Source organism: Falco punctatus (assembly GCF_963210335.1).
Source record: "Falco punctatus genome assembly, chromosome: 3".
Lineage (NCBI taxonomy): Eukaryota > Metazoa > Chordata > Aves > Falconiformes > Falconidae > Falco > Falco punctatus.
In genome coordinates, this window is record NC_137582.1 from 114,781,213 (window position 1) to 114,798,038 (window position 16,826).

The 16,826-nt window shown below is 47.8% G+C and overlaps 1 protein-coding gene across 7 annotated transcripts in view; it reads right to left on the reverse strand.

Moving 5' to 3' along the window:
* The window catches only part of PHACTR4 (phosphatase and actin regulator 4), a 68,197-nt gene that overhangs the window by 24,832 nt on the left and 26,539 nt on the right, over positions 1-16,826 (reverse strand). The window contains exon 2 of one of the 7 annotated variants that reach the window (XM_080378852.1): positions 16,194-16,264. The exons of 5 other annotated variants lie outside the window; for them this stretch is intronic. The gene's annotated coding sequence lies outside the window, so the exon portion shown is untranslated. Of the gene's footprint in view, positions 1-15,778; positions 16,168-16,193; positions 16,265-16,826 lie in introns of those variants that run through there. One more of the 7 variants, XM_080378853.1, reaches the window with a different exon arrangement.

Sequence of the window (16,826 nt, forward strand, 5' to 3'; positions counted from 1 at the left end):
CTGCACAGCGGCAGAGATGGCCGGTCACAACCGCACGTTGCAGTGGCAGGCAGTTTTGCAGCCAACGCACCCCAGAAAAGGGAAGGAGGGAGTTTTGAAAGCCGGTCAAACTCCACCTGAGCCACAAACACACCTGGAAGATGTTGATGCTCTCAGTTCCTCCCCTAAGATACTAGACATGCCATCAGACAACTTGTAAATCCATCCTCTCTCCCGAAGCGCAGCTGTAAAAGCAGGGGAGGAAGCAGGACCCTTCTGCATCATCTCCACCTGCACAGCACCCTGCTTGTCCCCGGAACCCTCGCCCGCTTAGCAGCCAGCCACCATCCCCAGGGACAGCAAGAGCACAGTGGCAGAAGCAGGTGGAGGAGCAAGGATCAGGGGACACGTGGAGGCAGAGGAGCAAATAGCACTCTCCTCCCTCACGCAGAACATGTGGACGTTCCTGAAAGCGTTGCTTTTCTTGGCCTCCCACCACCAGACATCTCTGCGCTCGGAAGAAGAGTCTGCGTTCCTGCCTGGTCAGCCACAGCAGTCAGTCTTCCAAGTACTTTTGATTTTCATTGTGGGCAATTAACATACTGAATCACAGGCATGCTCCACCTCGTTTAAGACTCTTTGCTTTGAAACAAAGAAAAAGCCATTTTAAAGCCATTTAAATATGCTGCCACCTGGCAGAGACCCACAAAGTTCGGGGGTACAGGCTGGAAGACTTCTTCAAGTCTGTAAATCAGCTGTCCAGCTTGGAAGGAGGTCTGGAAAAAATATCCCTGCATCTGGGAATGCTACAGAACGCTAAACACTGCATCTAGGCTTGTCTGACTTCCAAGGAGATTAAAGCCATTGCATTTTATATTGCATTTGCTGTGAATTAAGAGCACTCAAAGCTCTGCTGCAGAACAGATGACACACGGTAGGTTGTTAAAGCACAGCACCACAATCATATGCCTGACCCCTCATTTCTACATCAGTAAAACATGAAACATTAGCTTAAATTTCAATGAAAGATTTAAACGAACGCATTTAGATTCCCAGCAGCTGCAGTCCAAGAGCCCGCACAACAGTTACGCAGGCTCTGGTGCCGCACAATAACTCACTAGGCTGTGAAAACACAATCATGCAACAAAGCCCTTTCACCTTTCTGTATCGGTGATGAGGCCTTAGGAACCATCACAAAGAGAACAAGACTATTTGACAAAGGCACTTACAGTCATTTGTACCAGAAGCGTTAATATTTGCTTCAAAACACAGAGCTGTGGTGCTCAAGGAGCAGAGAGATACAAGCCTGCATTTCCAGTTACAACTGGCTTTGGACTTCAAACATCTTTTAGGATTATCAGCCACAACTCTCTCTTCTTTGGGGCAGAAAAAACAAAGAGCCCACCAGAAGAGGGCTGACAAAACGCAGAAATCCAAACCAGAGGTAACACCAACATCATTGCTTTCGAGCTGGACTCCTGGACAGAAAAACATGTTGGTCCATCCTTCAGCTCCACGTCAGGCAAGAAAGGTGCAAATTCTGCACCAGCAGACAACACCAAAACAAATGTCCCTGTCTCAACTCCAGCCTGAGGACAGAGGATAAGAGCAGCCATACTTACTGTGCTCTTAAGTAATCCTTTGCATCCATAGTGCTTTGTTTCACAGCAAGGGGGTGGGAAATACGGGACAAAACAACCTGGCCAAGTTCCCTGCCAGCAGCACACGAAGAGCACAGAGCACCAGCACCCAGGGTTTAGCACCCTGTCTAGTGAGGTTGCCTCAGCTCTACCCAACAGCAGCAAGACAAAACCTCAGCCCTCATTCCAACTGAACATCTAGGATAAAGGAAAATCCACATTTCAAGCAAGGACAAGCAACAAACGTCCAGAATTCCCGTAATAATGCAGAAGGGCCATCTGACTCAGCTGCGCAGCATCCAGAAGAAACGAGAGCAAAGCCTGGATGCCTCGGGGACAGGTGAAGACTTTTATGAGAAGGAAGAGCTCAGAATAGCAAAGAGCTTTTTACAGGAAAGCAGAAAGGGATACAGCTGTTGTCCCTTCCGTATCACCTTCTAAAAGCATAGTAACCAAGAAATCTCAGTTACATGAAAATTTCACAGCATTTCACGAGAGTCAGATGGCTAAAACAAAACAAGACAACTGGCCCAAGAAGCAGGGTACATCACTGTCCTCTGAAGCTTCATTTCCTCTCCATCCAGACCAGCATCCCATTAAAAACCTGGCATTCACATGTTAATAGTCTGTTTATATACATTGTAAAAGGAACTCTTCTGGATTGTCTTACTTTAAAATCTAATGAAGCCCATAATGAGCACAAATATTAGCTCCTCTAATAAAGACACTGTTGTTCACATTTCGGTTCACACCAACGTGAAACACCACATTCATCCGCAGTGACTCAGACATTTATGTTCCATGATTCAGCCACAGGAACATTAAAAGGATTCTTGCATTATCCCATCCGTGCAGACGGAGCTGTCTATTTAAAACCAGTGATACTGGGCGTTCTCCTTAAGAGCCCATCAGCCAAAAAGTCCACAGTAGCAGCGACAGGATGTTTAAGGCTCTTCCCTTGCCTTAATACTAACACAGGCTCATGGTACCATATTACCAGGAGGGCTGGCTGGGAGAAGAAAAAGTGGCAGCACCACGACTTTGGCTGCGTTTCACTACAATCTGTTTGCTAGCAATCCTCAGCAGCTTTGGCAGAACAAGGAGAATATAAAAAAAAGAAAAAAAATAGTATGTATTATATATACCTAACAGCTCTGGCTACCTATGAAGATGGCCATTTCTGGGCCACGCTCCAAAACAGATGTGGAAGAGCTACCGACTGCGCCGGCCGCCCGAGGGGAAGCAAGGGGGTAGGAAGCTGGGCAGGCAATCGGAGAGGTCACAAGCCACCACAACGTGACGCTCTTCCTTTCTCCTCACATGGTATTAAAAGTCAGCCCAATACCCGGTGTGGAAATGGAAAATGGTTTATTTATAAGCCAGCTGGCATCGCATTGTTCAGGTTCTGTATACTTTGATGAAAGGACACTGGTTTGGATGAGAGAGAAAAGTGAGGTAACCGCTCCTAAACCGCATGATTTCCTCCATGCTTCCTGTGACATTTCCAAGAGGGAAACTCCTATTTCCCAGAGCATTCCAGTCCCCTTGCCCCCACCAATTAGTCAGCGCAGCAACAGCAGCTGCTCGATCTCTGAAAGCAAAGGGCAGTGGATCAAACACACCGGGGACCATCTTGGTGCCACCACGTGTGTGCCGGCGGTGGGGGGAAGGCGAGCAGCCCACCACTCACCGGGACGGAGCGCAGCAGGAGGAAGAGCATCGCTGTGGGCTGCGCCGCCGCCTCTGCCAACGAGCTGACTGACAGCACGTTCAGCCTCACATTTAGGAAGGGAAAACAAAGCTGAGAACATGCTCCTGGAAAGCCTCGTGATTGCAGCGGGTGGCTGGGACACAAGGAATCACTAACCGCCACAAGGACCCGGCTAAGGACAATTGCGTAGCAGGTCTTGGGGCCAGGAGGAGCTTAAGGCCAGAGTGTCTCCAAGCCTTGTTTTCCAGTGGAGGAAGCACAACTTTCGACGAGAGCACATTTTAGCCAGTAATGAAAATGTACCGTCTCCAATGCCTCCTCACCATTCACTAATTACAACGCATGCTAAATAATTTCTTGTTTACTAGTGAGGGAATGCTAAGGAATGTGATCCTGACAAAATTAAAGATTCAGTCACATCTTGGCTAACTCGATGGCTGTGGTGATTCATGGTTATGCCATCTTGAGACAAGGGAACCTCCAAAGCTGACAAACTACTTTTTGGAGCACCTTGAAGCAGCATTAAAAGAAGCACTGGTCAGAAGCCAAAAGAAGCACAGATATAGGACACATTCCAGCAAAGCATCAGCATATTCCCAACAGTGAAGCACTTGGAGGCAGAATACCCATCTGCCACTTCCAGCTATATTATTAGGAACACATTAAGCAAAAACAGAGAAGAAAATTACATTAATTATTCCATTGTTTAGGGAAGAAGCAGGCATGGCATTTAGCTTAACTGTTGTTTAACCCTCTCCCACAGCAAAAACTAAGATACTCCAAGAAGAACCTGTAAATTGATATCACTTAAGGCTTCCCATTGCAAAACACAGGAGATAAAGAACGACAAAACTAACAAAGCTTCAGCAACAATCAAAAATACATTCTTCTCCTTTCAAATCTCTACCCAGCACGTGCTTTTAGGACTTGCCACAAAGCAAGCTGCTGCAGGACAGATGGGCTAGACATCACATCCTCCACGGTAACGACCTTACTGGACAAACCTAACTCACACAAGACTTCACAGCTTTATACAGACATTATTCAAAATAACAGAATCTTTTAGCAAAGAAGTAAGCCCATCTACGCCACCTATAAAACTGATGGGACCAACTCTGTTAAACACTGCACTGGAGACTGCAAATTAACAGCAAGAATAGCAGTAAATATTCAACCTCTAAAGTAAGATTAAATTGAAATTAACCCTCAGAGGTAACGCTGTATTTTACTCCAGAAGTTAGGCTGCAATGTATAGGTCAATAGTATCCCTGCTCTGATTCATTAAAAGACTCGTGATCCCAAATTTCTCTTCCTACATCGAATCCTTCAAGATGACAAACCATTTAAGCTGAAAGCCTCTCTGCCCACACGGTAGCTGAAAAGGCAGCAAGATTTCTCTGTCAAGGTCTGGGTTCCTCTTTTTAACAATTTCACAAAAACCTCAGCAAGTGCATTTGTACTTCATATCCCAAGATAAAACTGCAGCAAAAAATTTCAGAACTTCCTCTGCCACCCCAACAGGCTCAATGCAGGCACACTGCATCAACAAGCCAAATTATCCTTCAACACCTAGAGCTCTTCAGTCTGAAGTTACATTTTTTCCAAATTACTGCATAAAGCCAGCCAGCGCCAGGGCATCCTACCATCCTTCACTCACTTGGCTCTGCCCAGGGAGGCTTACAAAAGCGCCTTGGTTTAGCTTTTGGGGAACACCCAACTTCCCCACCGCACCTGCTCTGCCTTAATTATTGACTAAGCTAGAAGCTCCTTATTAAAATGCAAGGCAAGTTTGGCACACAATCTCAGCTTCTGATCATCTCGAGCAGATACATTTGGAAGAAAACCCCAAATTCCCTGCCACGGTTCAGAAATTAAAAGAAACAGCAGATAGATTCGGCTTAAGGCACTTAAATTCAGCAAGAAAAATACTTTTGCACCCGAGCAACTGAAAACTCCCATACAATTTTAAATTTTAAACCACAGCTTCAGATTCACACACACAAACATCAGGTTTAAAAGCTTCCTTCCAAACATACTGTGTTTTTACAAGCTATTTCTACCCGAGTGAATCTAACAGGTAATTACAGGTTTGACCTCCTTCTATTGCACAAATATGCCTTTTGAAACAATGTGGATAAATATTTGCCCGATACAAGACAACAACTCCAAGAGGAACCATTCCAGTTTATCAACTTTGTGATTCATATTGATACAAGCTTTATTCTCTATTTAAGGAACAAGATAACACTTAGGAAGTTCATCTAGCCAAATGTTTCATAGACCTACCAGGGACCACCCTAAACAGTGCCACATCCAGACCACGGTCACACCCAGGCAAGAGCCATCAACAAGACAGTGAGTGAACCCAACCTCAACTCTCCAAATATTTACTATTGCTCAACCAACAAGGTGTCTCCAAGCAGCAGCCAGGCTTAAGATCGCAACACGCCGAGTAAAAAACTGCTGCTAGCGTGATTAAAGCAATGCTTGGGTTTGTGTCGTGGATCATCCCCTTCCTTACCCCTTTCGAACTGGCTCGCTCGGGAGAGAACGATGGAGGCCCGAAGGGGCTGAAAGCAAAATGTGAGCACCCTAATCGACACCCTTCGGCTCCCCTCAGAATCCCAGCCCCTGCCCTGATGCTCCTGCGTTTTCTGCCAGCACCAGGAGCTCTTGTGGAAAGAAGACGTGGCAGCCAGCAGCATGGGAGCCATCCCAGAACAAGATGCAAAACGCAGACGTGACAATCGCATGCAGGCAGCTTGTGTCCCGAAACATACACACATCAGGTCCGCAAAACCAAACGCTGTTTACGCATCGCGTTGACTCACACAAGCTGCAGAGACAATGCCATGGCAATTGTTTACAGTGTCAAGGCCATTTCATATAATTAAAGGAAATGTCAAGAGATGAGATAACACCAACGGTTCAGAAGGTACAGCTAATCGCAACCTTGTAAGCTGTTTTACCCCGAGTTGTTCCCCCCTCTTGCAGATGAGGGCTGTGGGAATGCGTGAAGGGTTGCACTTCACCGAATTTCACATCATTCCCTTGCTCCTGCGCTTGTACAGCACCAGCAGCGACTCTTGTTTAGCAGCAAGTAGCACCACAGCAGAACAGCGGCTGAAACCCCTAAGACCATCAATGCTCCTGTCCAACTCACACTTGGCACAGTTGAACATGGGGCTGCAGATGGCCTCGTAGCACCGCTGCAGGCACCTCTGCCCAGAGAAAACACGGTTAAACTGAAACAGGACTGCTTCTGCAGTAAGAGGTCTGACCATAGCCCAGCGTGACCGCTGTGGTCCATCAGGACAGGCTTGGAAGCAGCCAGCTCAAATGCCACCTGCTTGTACCAGCCATGAGCTCTGCAAGGGTGAGCATCTCAAATATTTACTCACCTCCTCAGACAAATTTTGCAGCGTAAGAGTTACAGCACACTACTATTTCAAGTACGTAAGCTAACAAGCTTACGGTCAACCCAGCTATGTGAGCTGTAGTCCCACCTTCCCTTGCAAGGGAGGTAACCCCCAAGTCAGTGGGCCAGACGGAGCAGTGTGACCCACCTCCCCCCTGCCCAAGGCCGCCTTTGTAAGTAAGCATCACACCTACGTTAAACACCTTGAGATAGGGGGCTCGAATCAAAGAATCACACGACAGAGATTAGGCAGCCACGGAGCCCCATACTACATCCCATGGCTCCATGAGGTTACAATGCACGCTTCCCAGCATGCAGAGGTCAACACTGCTGATTAGGGAGAAAGACCTCACAGCACAAGCCCCCTGCCCACCCACCCCCACCCCCCCCGGCCTCCGCCAAACAGCTCCTGCCTCAAAATCCGTAACATGCAAGACTGAGCGGCACCAAAACTCAAGTTCAGGGGTTTTCAGCTTGCAGCAGGAAGAATAAGCAAGAACTATCTTTAAGGGGTCCAAAGAGAAGCCACTTAGAAAACCAGTACATTTGATTAACCTCACAGGGGTCTCTGCCTCCTATCAGACAATGTTCAAAGGTGCACAAATTAAAAGTTGAAACCCATGGCTCCAGCAAGCATATTCTTCAAGCAGTAGTTATAGCAAGGATACATTAGAGCAAGCATTTGAATTGGTGCATAAAATTGGGGTGTGTAAGCGCAAACATTAAAGCATTTCTCCATGCACTTCACGTTTGAAATGGGGAGTTTGTTCTTGTGCTGGATTCCCATCTAAAAAAGCCTGCGCAAGGCGTTGGCTCCCTTGGTGTAAGAATGCCATCCCAGGGCTTCCCCCAAGCTCCCTGAAATTACAGGCTACGCCACCATCTAAATCCATTACCTTATCAACAGCAGGGCTAGCTGGCCCCTGGGCACCTAAACTGAAGCCCCACCTAGTCCAAAATACTAGGTGGCCCCTTGGCTACACCAGCCCGCATCATCTCACTGCCGCCTTTGAGGCAGGCGGGACACTCGAGTCATTAGCAACCCTGAAGCACATTTCTGCTGTGAGGGAGCTCCACCAGCTTCCCAAGCAATTCTCACCTTCATCAAGGGAGCAGGGGTGGGGGAGGTGGGTTGGGGGGGTTGGGGAATAAAACCCCACAAAAAACCCTGCAGTTCTTAATGAGATTCAGATCAGCCTCACAAAGCAAAAAAGAATCATAGCTTGGAAACTAAAAGCTGACTGACCCTTTAATGGAACTTTCCCTTATTTATGGAAATTTCTGGTTTGGCACAAGAACATCTGCTCATTTAGGGAGTGTTGTAGAAATCACTTCTATACTCTAGTGATGCTAAAAGAGCCCTGGTTTATTGTTAATTGAGCCTCTGGCTACAGACTAGAGACAAAATTGTTTCCCCTGACTTTGAAACTCAAATTCTAATTCTCATTCTCACCAGGGTGTATTTACCTCTCACGACACTTGGTGGTCTGATTTCTGTCCGTAACTGCAGAACCGTGCCCTGCTGCAACCGAGGACATAACCTGACCTGGCAGCAGCAACGCCGCTGCTCCAGCTCATGACAAACCCCACAGAAACATCAGGCCACTAAAACCTGGAGGTCTGTGGGCTCGACAGGAAAGCAATCCCGTCTGTAACGAACATCACCGAGCGACTGAACATGCGTTAGGGCTTTTCTCCCTCCCCCCTTACAGGATCGTTCTGGTTCTTGCGCTTGGTTCCCTTGCAATTTATCAGACTGTTCAAAAACAAACTCAAGATAATCCTTTTAAAACCCCCACCAGTTACTTTTGTTTAGAACAATTGCTACAGGCTATCAGGGATGCAGAATGAGGTTTTCAAACCAGAACTGATTATACTCTGGCAAATATGATGGCCCAGGAATGGTCTCCAGCACAGGAACTCGCTCAACTGCAGATTCTCGATGCCAGGAAGGCATGACGAAAGGAAGTCTCCTTTTATACTTGTCCTTGTTCTTCAGTTCTTTTCCTAAACATTTATTTAGGGATGAGCTCAAGGGATCTTGGCTGGGGAGGACTGAATGGCTTCATAAGGCAACAGGGTGCTCGTTCTCAAGCTCATTAAAAAAAAAACACAACACAACAATCCAGCACCACTGGAAAACAGTGCCCCAGACACCACCTCCCAAAATTAACTCCAGGAAGCCTGATCAATACTTTATTCTGAACAGGAAAATAAGAAAAAGCCCTGAACAGATAGGGAGTGTTGAAGGTGCCAGACTGACTAGTATAATCCCATTATAGAGTTATCCAGAGCAAGCAGTTTGCTCAATATTTGAGAGATAACAGGATTAACTTCATGTTCAACATCGTTTCAGCCTAATAATTGCAGAATCACTCCGAAGGCCCTAATGTCATTGATTCAACAGGGGATTCCCATCAAACCCCCCACCAGCCCCAGCTTTGAAAGCCCCTTCATTAGCATCAGCATCTTAAGTTAATTACATTGAGACATTTTCCTTTCCTTCCCAAAGCAAAATGTAAATTAACCCCTGCAATGCTCAATCAGAACAAACTCCTGCCTTCCCTCCAGGAAGGGACATGTTTACTTTCCTAATCACCACTAACATCTCGAGATTTCATGTTAAGATCAAAGGGCTGCTTTTTCAGCATTTCGGTTGAATTTCAACAAAAATCGTGGCAGAGGCTGGTCACAGCCCTCTCGGTGATCAGGGGTCAGCCTCAGCCATCTGCCTACCTCCGCCTGCCCGGGGAGAGGGTGCTGATCTACCCTTTGAGATCCATCCCGGCAGATCCATCCAGCAGGGATCACCACCGAGGCTTCAGGAGCCACTTGCCTTGCCAAGCTGACTCCGGGTTCAGCTAGCCTTGGCGATGCTCCCTCACTGCCGGCGTGCTCAGGACTTACGGGGAAAACACACAAAGCAAAGAGCACACAGAGCCGTTTCCTAGCTGGCGGGAGCGAGCTGGGGAGCACCGCCAGAACCAGGCTGTGTTTTTCTACAGGATTCTTATACGGAGCACAGAAAATTATTAAATTCCACCTTTTCAAGCACAGAGGGAGGCTTTGGTTTGGATGCACTACACCAAGCAGGCCACCCTCATGTCCCTAACCTGATGCAACTGCGGCGCGGCGCTGAGTCGCCCACTCCCAGCACCCTGCTGGCCCACTGCCTGTGAAGGTCGCCATCCACGGCCACTGCGTCGCTGCATCGTCATGGTTTCTTTCAAACCCACCCCACCCCCTCCCTAAAAAAAATAAATGTGGGGGAACCCCAGGGCCCTGCCCGTGCAGGGGGGTGCCCTACAGAAATGCAGCTTTTGGTGGAAAGCACCCAGGTAGGGGCTGCGGGCACATCGTCCAGCATATCTCCGGGATGAGGGTACGGTGGGTGCGCGAGGGGGGGCCCCACCGAGCCCCCTCCCCCCCCGCCACCGCCAGTCCCGGTGCCGCCCGCCCCCTGGCGGCTGCAGCGCACATCCACACCCGCAGCCCCCCGGGGGGGTTTTGCGGGGTTCAGACCTGGTGTGCGGGATACACAGCCCGGGACAAATCCGCACCGCAGCAGCGGGCCAGTGCAGGAGGCTGGCGGTGGGGGTCCTGCAGTGCTGGGCTCCACCAGACCCCTCACGAGGGGCTGAGCCCCGTCCCAGCGGGGAACCCACCGCCCCCCGCAGCAAGCATGCCCGCTCATCCCATGGGAGAAGGCACACACTGGCGAGGCGACATCTCGGATCTCAGCACCAATTCTGGCCTCTTTACGTGACTTTAGCACAATTTGCTTCTATTTCCATCTCTCCATTTCTCCAGCAACCGCCCTGCGAGCTGCCAGCTTAGCAGTACGCCTGGGACGAAAGCAGGACGACACTGACAAGAGGACCGAGACACTGCAAGGAAACCGTAACAGCTGAGTTACACCAACACACGAACCTTTATCTTACACAGCCATAAACCAAGCTCTAATAGACCCTGAATCTGCAAAGCTCAGCTCAGAACAGCCCGAGTACCAACCAGCTAAATGGATCTAAAAGTGGAATTTAGTAACTCCTATAAATATTATTTTTAATGTACAAGGAAATATAATTTTATCATAGCCCAGCTGGTAAGTGCTTCAGAAATCTTAAAATCTCTGCTTCATAAAGCAAGACAAAATGTGGCTGGGTTGAAGAGCAATATTCTTCCCAACCAAGCCACAGTTATGGCTCATCCCATCTCATCTGGATTGGTGTAACCTGCAAAAAAAAAAAAAGCCACCACCACATCTCTGGTTTCTTGTTGCACTCCAGTGTTTTAGGAGACAAAAGACACCTTCAGAAATCAGGGCCAGGCTCCTTTTCAAGACAAATGAGAAAGAAACAGATAAAGCGGTGACGTCAGCCGTGACCCTGTGGATGTGTTAGCCACCGGACTGCAAGTCTGGACCAGCCCTGCAGCCCGCGGGGCCAGGGCAGCTCTGAGCTGCCAGTGTCTCAGCTCACACTATTTACAACTCACAAAGGCAGCAACGTTAATGAGAACATGCAGTATTTTGTTTTCGAAAAGCCAGGTTTGCCATTCAGCCTGGACGTGCTGCTGCTGTGTGAGCTAAGAAAAACAGCAATAACAAAAATCATTTATACTCAGCCCACTTACCTCTGGTTCCAGTCAGGTTCCTCTTCCACCCCCAACCCCAATAAAATCAGCTACTAAAATCCTCTGACAGAATTTACAGCAGCAACGTTCCAGAAAGCAAGGTGAATTTAAGGTCCAACAAGTTGAAAATGAAAACTAGAAACTCTCGAAATCTGACCCTTCTGCTCCATGCCCTACTTACTGAACCACAGTAACTCCACACTCGCTGTTTTACAGTGAGTTGACCTGAATTATCCGGAGGATTGATTTCATGTCCTACAAGGTCTTATCTCTTAATACAAGGAGTAAGATCATTCAATTCAATCACGAAGCACTTCAGCCTTTGCTACTATCTTGCTCCAGCCAGCCTGGAGGCCAAAGCATCTCATTCCCAGCACATCCACAGCTTAGCCACTAAACCACAAAACCAGCAAAATTAACCTCCACTGTCCTCCAGGCAGAGCTATCTGTAGAAACTGCATGGCCACTTACTACAACAGCTTTAAAAGTCACTTGAAATGGGGTGCCACAGAATTACAAGGTCTCTGGCAGGTCAGCAAATAATCTCTGCAAAACACTTGGCTCGTAGATCAGCAGGGAAAGGCAGCAAGCAAGAGTTCAGACACCCACTCAAATCATAAGGGGCTCATTCAGGGGGGAATTACTGGGTATTTATTTTCTTAAACGCCACACCAACCAGCAGATGGATAGCTGATCCAAAATCACTTGCAAATACAGCAGGCAGAACAGCAGCACCGGCATCCCATTAACTGCCCCAACGCACCCGGACCACACTCAGCACATTAATTGCACTAAGAACATAGAACATCCAGTCATTTTAAGAACAAAAAGCTGTCGGGACAATGTCCTGACATTCCACTAACTTGTCAAGTGCACTTGACTTATTTATAATAATGCTTTCAGGTAGGTAACCAACTGCTCTGTACTGCACCTGGTTTAAAAGTCAAACAGTCTCCACTGAGATCAGTTCAACCCTCTGGTAAATCTGACTAAGGAACAGTAGGATTTTTCCTTTCTGCGTGCTTGCAAATCAGCAGACCTCAACTGTGATTAAATGTTTAATATCAGGCACTTTGACTGCTTTGGCTCTCTTCGACCGTATTGCACGAAGCAGTTATGTTGCTGTATACATAATGTACGGGATCTCATAAGGGAATTGCAGCTTCTGTGTCTTTCTGGGAGAAAAAACTGGTCCGTTTGTTCTGGAACAGACATTATAGAGAGATTTCCACTGGTTAGTTATCGTTAACTGTTCTCCTCTGGCAGACTTCAGGGCTGTGTGACAGCGAGGCACTCAACGCCGCAATGCTCCATGTTTGACTCCCCAGATCAAACCCAGAAAACAATGAACGCCATATCCAGCAGCTTCATTTAAATGAAGAACCACATAGTCAAAACACTTTAGTTCAACATAAAAGTTCGCATTTGACAAGTTTTCCCTAAATGCTGCTGAATGGTTAGTTAAATGCCTGTCCTGGCAGCAGACTCGGAGCAGCTGATTTCCAGTTGAAACTTAGTCATCAAAAGGGGATTCCCAGCCAGCCAGCCCGGAGCACCGGCTGACGAACCCCTGAATCAAAGGCTGGCCTTTCATCCAATGCAGAGAAGAAAACCAAGTGCCCTCCACCTCACCCTCTCCCTTCCTGGCCCTACTTGGACCCGTCCCTTTTCAAAGCACATTACCCAAAGTACTGGAATGACTGGCAGAGATGTAAAACCTTGTAAGGTTTCTGAGGAACAGAAGACACAGAGCAGCACGTATTTCCTCATCAACCCTGACACGCTGTGGCTGTCACCATCAAACCAGAGGGAGGTGCAGGTGCAGACCTTCTCCCCGTGTCTGGCAGCCCTGGTCCTTGGCAAAGTCCTTGTCTGTGCCACCAGTGTCCCATTCACTCCAGAGGCACAAGATGAGGAACTCATACTCACGATCTCTCTCCTTCAGTTCAAACTAAGGACCTACAAGCAAAACATCTGACATCCTAGCCAGCCACTCCCTCAGCTTTCACCGGTACTAAACACAAAGGGCTTCATAAACAAAGCAACAGCAAGAAGAAAGTCACTTGGCAGACACCTTTGAAGCAGAAAACTGGTTTTCCTGAGCAGGTTTTGTTTTCACACAACAGACTTGGCACATCAGTAGTCTTCTGTTCTCTTCCACTTGCACGTGGTGCCTACCCGGAGGAGATGCTGAGCTTGGTGGATCTTGGTGAAAAGCAGCAGCGAGGGGTCCTGGCGGAGTGCAAGAGCGATCCCACATGTGTTCCACACATCAGCCAGCAGCCATTTGAAAACAAAGTGTTATTTTCAGCTCCCAAGGCAGCAGGCTGATGGAAGCCAGTGATTAAAGCATCTTTGGGACAGGTCGTGGCTATTCCAACCTTCACCATTACATTCAGCTCCCTTCTGAGCACTAGTTTTTTAAAAGGCAGCAATGCCAGAACCTGCTTGGACAATCTAGCCCTGAAGAGCTTGATATGTCTTTTTGACCTCAAACTTCCTTTCAGACAGCAGAGCTGCTAGGTTGGCAGCAACAGACGCAGACCAAAAGGGATTGCTTCCACAGACATGCTTTCAATGATCTAAATGATCTAAAAATCATTTGAATTGATCTAATAATCATTTAGGAATGATCTAAAAATCCCATTCCCTATGCACATGCAATGATTATGCTCTCATTTCCCTAATGGTTTTGAACCTCCGAACATCTGAAGGTATTGCTCTCATTTTTCGGGATAAAAATGGGAATCGGGTAGCCAGCCATGCATCCTGCTGGGAAAAATTAGCAGAGCTGGTGGCATAAGTAGTACTCACATTTCTAGCAGTTTCCTTTACTCAGACTATATTTGGAGTCTAAGTCTCCAAAAGTAGCAGATTCATATCACACTGGTTTCCTTATGAGGCACATAGCCCAGAAGTCAGCATAGATGCTAAAACAAATTACTTCTTTGTTTGCACAAAGGTTAAGGACTTGAAGAGTATTTCCTATTTTTAGTAGGAAAAGAATTAGGAAAAAAGCACAGCAGGAGATAAAGCAGATGAAAGTCAGCCTTGAATAAAGAAATAACTGCAGAAGATTCTTAAAGCATCCATAAACTTAGCGTTTCAAGTGCTATTCTATAAAAGCTGCTTTAGGTAAGAACTTGTGTGTGCAAAGGCTACTTCGCTAACTTCCCAAATGCTTCACAGTTGTCCCACAGAGATTTAGACCTTTTAGAGAAGCTGCTGAAAGGTTCATATCCCAATACCTGCTGAGGAAGTACGCAGCCACAAGCAGAAACCGTAAACAGAACAAAGTACAGGAGGGCAAAGGACCGAAAAGCAAACACTTCCCATGAAGAAAGGCATTGCCATGCTCGCTCTACAGCCGTTCACAAATGAATAGCCCCAGCATCACTGGGCAGGGGAACCGCAGGCCTGCTTCCTTCCACCTTCGGTCAACCCACCAGCACGGCACAGCCTTCAAGGAACCACAGGCACGAGGCGAGACTTGCCCTGCCAAGCACAAAGCTCCCACTGCTGCAATGTTTTGCTTTTTAAGATCTCACAGACTCACGGGCAGATGAAATGCTAGGTAAGATGGCAATCCCTTGACTAAGAAAAAGGTCCAAACCTAGCTCGTACCACGCTAAGATAAATGAGCAGTCTTTGGGAGGGGGTCTGGGCAGCAACAGTGTGGGCAGTGGATGGAACAGCGGAAACAGGCTCCGAAAATAGAATGTGATCCTTCACCCATACTGCAGGAAGGATCTGAAGAGGGGAAAGGTATTCCAGTGACATTTCCCTTCAACAGATCACTTGCGTAGGTGGGACCTTGGAAAGCAGGGAAACTCAGCCCAGCAACATGTGTATATATAGATTTCATTTATTCCTCTCACCTCCGTCCTCCCACCTGCCTCACAGCTCCGCTCACAGCTCGGGGCAGCGCTCTCCCTCCAGCACAGGCTACACGGGGCTGTGCCCTGGCTTCACACCGAGGCACCATCCATCATCACCACCTCCCAGCGCCTACACAGAACCTCGCAGGTTCCCACCACTACAACTTCTTCCGTCTCCAGTAGGTTTCACAGCTTGAGTCAGCAGCTGAGGGCTCAGGCTGACAAGCTACACGAGCTACTGCAACTTGAGCAGTTCATGCATTCCTTAAGCCAACGCCAGTCACACAGCAAAGTAATTTGGTTTTGCTTAAGTCCGGCATCGGAGCGAAAAACTAAACCATCTGACGCTGCCCTGGCTACAACATATGCACATCCAAATTACTGCAGATGGCTGACGTGTGGCAGCTTAAACTACAGTCCAGGGCTGCATCCCAAGGCTTCCAAGTAGTTTCTGTATATTCTTCTCTATACTTGAAAAACAACCTAGGGTAGGGTTGAGAGCAAATTTTAAGTTGCATACCTGCTCTAAAACAACCGTGTATAGACAAGCTCCGAAACCTTGCTGCAGCTGCCTGGAGACCGTGCTTCCACTAGTCTTCAGGGATGAGCATGAATTAAAATCTGAAGACAACAGCAAATTTTGGTTTTAATTAGCCAGGGCAGCCAGCCAAGGAGGGCTCCCCCACCCACCCATGGCTAGTGAAGCCTGACAGCTAAAAAGGATTTATGCTTCACTGTACAGTCCCAGTGGCCATTCCAAGCGCACCAACTCTGAACACGCGCCAATGCAGTTAAAACAAAAGCCAGCCATGCAGCATTGTGAATGCAGTTAATACACAACCAGCTCAGGACAGCAACACATCAAAAAGCACCAGGCTTGGAGGGAACAAAGGGCATCGACTTCAGCTCAGCTCCTGCACGCAGCTCCGCCTTACCTCATCTCCAGCCTCAGTGCCGGGAACAACCCAGGAGTCCTGAGCTTAGCAGCACTTGGAGAATGAGCATCCTTAAAAGCAAAGTAATTTTAAGGAAATAACAACGAAAGACCCATCTGCTTATCCTGCCTTTAACGTGGGGGTCTCAGCTCCCAGCACGAAAGAGGCAACACATAAATCTTCCCAACCAGCTGCGTGGGGTGGCTGTGCACACCAAGATCAAGTACAGAGACTCCATCCTAAACTTGCACAGCTGATGTTCAGAGGGAAAGGAGAGTCAATTTTACTTAAGTTGGCAAAATGCAAACAGAACATAAGGCCTTTCACATCCCAGGCCACCAGCACTGCTCAGTAACCTCAACAGGCTCCAAGCCCGTGTCTCACTGATCTACCCAAAAAACTCAGTTCAACCACACATTAAAAGGGACGGAAAGCTTTGTGATAAGAACGCAGCTGGCTGCTGGCAGTCCCAGCAGAGGCCGAGTCTTGGTGCATAAGCAGAGCTCACAATGTTGCTCAAAGCCATGCCATTAATGCATGGAGAGATGGAAAAACTCGCCCTGCTGCTGTCTGTGCTTTGTCCTGGGGTTGAGCAGGGAGCTGTCGTTTCCACAGCCATCGCTTCAGCATCAG